Genomic DNA, 5,408 nt, shown 5'->3' with positions numbered 1-5,408 from the left:
ATTAAAGAAATAAAGAAGATTAAAAAAACCTTGTCAAAAACCTTTTTATCTAAAAATTAAGCCCAACTATCAAATAAAAAATTATAATCCTTCTCTTGTAGATAAGATAGTGGACTTACTTAAGGAGCTCTTGAAATCCAACTCTAGAACTAACAGAGTAAGTAAGAATAAAGAAAAATCTTACTCCTAAACCAATCATGTTATTAAAGATCCTCCTAAACCCAAAACCATATTGAAATGAGGTCCAAAAAATAAGTGTCTTGTCATCCACACATCTTTCAAAGTTAGTTACCATTTGAGATGGTACCTGGACAGTTGATGCTCTAGAAATATGACAGGTGATAAGGCGATACTTTCATACATCAATCAAATTGATAGAGGCTCAGTAACATTTGAAGATAGCAACAACTGCAAAATCAGCGGAAGAGGTAATGTAAAACTTCTCAATCTTCCTATTTTTAAAGATGTCTTATATGTTGAAGGATTGAAACATAATTTGCTTAGCATATCTCAAATCTGTGATAATATTCATAGTGTTAAATTTTCAGATCATGGATGTGAGATACTTAATAATCAAGGTCATATAATATTAAATGGTCGAAAAACCTCTTAAAATTGTTATATCATCGATGAATCATGTTCCTCAATACTCTTGATATATGGTCCAAATAGACGAAACTGAATTATGGCATCAACGTCTTGGACATGTGACCTTTAGAGATCTATATAAACTAAGCAAGAGAGATCATCTTCAAGGCTTATCCAAGTTTTTTAAAAAAATGGAAAAGAAAGTATGTGGTGTCTGTCAAATAGGCAAACAAATCAAGAGTAGTTACAAGAAGGTGAACTCCTTAACCGCATCTAGACCCCTCAAATTACTCCATATGGACCTAGTTGGACCAACTCGAACAGAGAGTAAAGGAGGTAAAAAAAATACATTATAGTTTGTAGTTGATGACTGTACTAAATATTCATGGGTAGCCTTCTTAAGAGAAAAGTCGGATGCATTTGACGAAGTCAAAAAGTTATTTAAAAGCATCCGGATGGAAAAAGAACTGTCTTTGAAAAAAAATAAGAAGTGATCATGAAACAAAATTTAAAAATAGCAATTTTGAGAAGTTCTGTAATGACCATGGAATATTACATGAATTTTATGCCCCTAAAACTCCTCAACAAAATTGTATAGCTGAAAGGAAAAATAGAGTTTCACAAGAAATGGGGACTGTTATGCTTAAACGGCTTATGAACATCTGGGATGTAAAAGCAAGAATAAATAAAACGGATTATGAACTCTGGTTTAACAAAAACCTTCAGTAAAATATTTTCATACTTTCAAAAGCAAATGCTTCATTCCACGAGATCGGGAACATCTAGGAAAATTTGAAGCAAAAAGTGATGAGGTATTTTTCTAGTGTATGCTCTAAATAATAGAGCATATCGTGTCCTAAATAAAAAGACCAAAGTGATACAAGAATCCATAAATATCGTAATTAATGATTAAACTATCACTCTAGTTCATAATCACGATGATGAGGTTATTATAGTCAATCAATTAGAACCTTCATCAAAATCAGATTCAACTGAGAATAGATTAATCAAAGATCATCCGACTAATCAAATACTCGAAAATCCTCACACTAGTGTTCAAACCAGTAGGACAAGTGGAAAACATATGTAATCATGTATGCTTTAGTTCCCAGATAGAACCGTCAAATGTAAATGAAGCCTTAGCCGATGAAAATTGGATTTTGGCTATCCAAAATGAACTAACTCAATTTATCAGAAATGGTGTTTGGTATCTAATTCCAAGACCATCTGAAAAACATGTGATTGGAACTAAATGGATATTTAAAAAAAATCTGATGAATTTGGAAATATCTTAAGAAATAAAACAAGATTGGTTGTATAAGGTTACACCCAAATTGAAGGAGTCGAGTATGATGAGACTTTTGCTCCAATCGCTCATGTTGAATCCATCAGATTATTTATCTCCATCACATGTCATAAAAACTTTAAATTTTAATAACTGGATATTAAATGTACGTTCTTAAATGGTGATTTAAATGAAGAAGTATATGTAGAACAACCTAAAGGTTTTAAAGATCCTAAACTTTCTAACAATGTATATCGTCTTAAAAAGGCCTTGTATGGTTTGAAACAAGCTCCTAGAGCCTGGTGTTGAGGGTCAAATATTGCATATTGGACCCCATCTATTACTTGGTTTTATGAACATGATAATGCTTAATGTTCTATTTTAATCATGTTTGTGTTGCAAGGTGAATTCAAGAGCTTGGATTGAAAAAGATGTTAAAAGCATGAATTTAACACTCAAGAATCACCAAAGCCAATATTGGATCTGATGAAACCAATAATGAAGAAAATGAAAGTTTTGAAGTGAAATTGCATAATCCTTGACCAAGCCCTGGCCTCTGCTCGACTAGTCCAGGCTACACACGACCAGTCCTGGACACCGCTCGACCAGTCGAAACTCAACCAGTCGAGGTTCCTTAACTCGAACTCTAGTGAGTAAAATAACTAAATTTCCATCCTGCTCAACCAGTTGAGGATGGCCCACGACCGGTCGAGGACGTCCCACGACCAATCTAGCGTTACGCAATTTTTACGTGGATTGCGTAAATTTGAGACAGTTTTCAGAAATTTCCACTCGATGTGAAAGTGTAAGACCTAAAACTATAAATAGGGGTCCATAGGGCACCCTAAGGCATCATCTAAGGTTGGAGGAGTGGAGAAAAAGCATGGAGAAGTCGTCTCCAGGAGTTTTTCTTCCCTTTCCTTAGTAGTTTTTATGCTTTTCTTAAGAGATTCTAGTTCAATCATATCTATGGTTGGCTAAACCTCTTAGCTAGGGCTAAGAGGTGAAGCTTGTAGTGTGATGGGATGTTTCTATTTCTTTCATTCATGTTTACATTGAACTCTCTTTGATTCTAGTTTGATTATAAGGAATACTTTCAGTTTTTAATGGTTAGTTGTGACTCAAATTACAATGGATCTGCAATAGCTTTGAGTAGGTTCTTTTCATGTATTGAGATTGTGAATTTAGGAAATCCTATTGTTCACCATCATCCCTTAGGCATGGTCGGAAGATGGAATCCTCCCTAACTTTCATAAATCTCTCATATTGGTTTTGGGATTGGTAAATCCTGTTGTTTCCCTTATCTCATAGGCATGGTTTTATGATGGAATCGCTTCCCGTTCTCACACCTCTCATCCATTGAAAATTAGGTCAGAGCAAGTTCATATTTGATTTTACTAAAATATCTTCCAATTGAATAGGATGGGACTCTGATTCCAATCGTGTGACTTGAATCAAGCATATATAGATCTCCCTGATCTCTACAAGTGGATCCTTGGAAACCCTAGTTTCCCACCTTTAAATTTCTTAAGTTTTTCATTAAATCTCTCACAATTACTCTCTATACGTCCAGATTTAGGTTGTCATCTTTTTCCAGTTCTTCTTCTAGTTACTTTCAGAATACTCACGAGATTAGTCCCTGTGGATTCGACCTCGGTCTCACCGAGATTATTACTACATCGCGACCCTACACTTGGGGTTATAAACAAGTTTTTGGCGTCGTTGCTGGGGATTAATGGTTGCGTTTTTCTGAGATTAATTAGTTTTAGAATTAGGTTAAGATTTGGCTTTTTTCTATTTTCTATTTTCATATTAGGGTTTGTTTTCTGTTTTTAGAAACTTTCTAATTCTAGGATTTCTTTTATTTTTAGAAACTAACTTACTTTCTATTTTTATTTTTAGGAACTTTCTAATTTTAGAATTTCTGTTTTTAGAAACTGACTTGTTTTGTTTTGTTTTGAAGGATTTTAATTAAGAACTTCTAATTTAGTAACTTCTTTCCAGTCCCTCTATCTTTCTATTTCTAGACTTCTATTTCCTTTCTCTCTTTTAGGTTTAGGTTAGAATCTGAAATTGAGAGCTGAGAGTGTTTCATGCCCAAGTGGGTCTATGAAAACACTCAACGTCTTTTAAGTGAAGGAGGATTGGTTGAGGGGTTATCTACCCATCATAGGATTAAACACCACTCGAGCTCCTGAGAGTTAATTGAGGTTATGGGTGCAAATTAACCAGTCAATCAACCGGAAAGACAACCTCAACCTCGGGTTAAGGAAGTCCAGGATGAGAATGAGGTGCATCAAGCACCCCCACCTTGTACTTTACAAGATTATTTACAACCGGCGAGGGTGAGCACGCCCTCCTGCATGGTTTTTCTAGAAAATACGGGACATATGGATATTAAGCCAGGGGTGATTCAACTCCTTCCAAAATTCCATGGACTTGAATATGAAAGTCCATATCTGCACTTAAAAGAGTTTGACGAGATCATAGCCACTTTATATTTTCATAACGTATCTAAGGACACGGTCAGATTGAAACTCTTTCCCTTTTCTTTGAAAGAAAAAGCTAAGACGTGGTTGCATTCACTACGTCCCAGATATATTGGCACATGGAATGACATGATAAGGGAGTTCATAAAGAAATTTTTTTCACATCATAAAATGAACACCCTTAGAAAGTCAATCATGAGCTTTGCTTAAAAGGAGGATGAAACATTCTTCCAATGTTGGGAGCAGTTCAAGGATCTTATCAGTTCATGCCCACAATACGGTTTTGAAATGTGGCACATCACACACTTTTTCTATGATGGACTGACATCTTCCATGCGCCAATTGGTTGAGACAATGTGCAATGGGGAATTCATGAATGAAAATGTCGATGATGTGTGGGACTACTTGGACAGACTTGCTAAAAACGTACAATCATGGGACACTTACCCAAAATTCAGCCCACTTGTAAGCCCACTCAATCAAAGGAGAGGGGCAGATCATACCTTGTGAAAGAGGATGATGATATCAATGCTAAAGTGGCTAATCTCATAAGAAAATTTTAGGCGATGGAACTAAAGAAGGATAAGGTTAAAGAAACGGTTTGCGGTATTTGTGCTTACAACATTCACACAACTGAAAATTGTCCAACAATACCTACTCTTCAAGAGGTGTTGAGTGAGCAATCCAATGTCATGAATAATTATCAAAGACCTTTCAATAGACCTGTAAGACCCGACCCAAGTTCATATGTGTGTATGTGTATGTTTGAGTATGCATTTCGTTCATCTTGGTCCTGCGGTCTAATCGGTCGAATTTCGGTGACCTGCGACTTTCGGTTAGCGTTTACAATTTTTCTTGAGTTTGGTCACATTGACCTGACTCGAATCGGCCTGAGACCCATGCCATCTTGTCCGTATCAGCGCCGCGGTTCCAACGCCGCATCCCATACGTTAATCCGATATGTACATCTTAAGTTATGAGCATCGATCGATATGGGCTATTGATTGCATGATTGGTGGACCCCACCATGGTTTAAACATTTTCCC

At 36.0% G+C, this 5,408-nt stretch overlaps 1 non-coding gene across 1 annotated transcript; it reads right to left on the bottom strand.

The window, feature by feature from the left end:
- Positions 1–4,539: 4,539 nt before the first annotated feature.
- LOC131223373 (small nucleolar RNA R71) lies at positions 4,540–4,646 on the bottom strand. Its single transcript, XR_009160401.1, has one exon. It is a non-coding gene; the product is annotated as a small nucleolar RNA R71 (small nucleolar RNA).
- Positions 4,647–5,408: the final 762 nt, after the last annotated feature.

The sequence above is a fragment of the Magnolia sinica genome, chromosome 1 (assembly GCF_029962835.1).
Source record: "Magnolia sinica isolate HGM2019 chromosome 1, MsV1, whole genome shotgun sequence".
Lineage (NCBI taxonomy): Eukaryota > Viridiplantae > Streptophyta > Magnoliopsida > Magnoliales > Magnoliaceae > Magnolia > Magnolia sinica.
The sequence above is the reverse complement of the archived record's forward strand: the minus strand, read 5'-3'. Positions and strand labels throughout refer to the sequence as shown.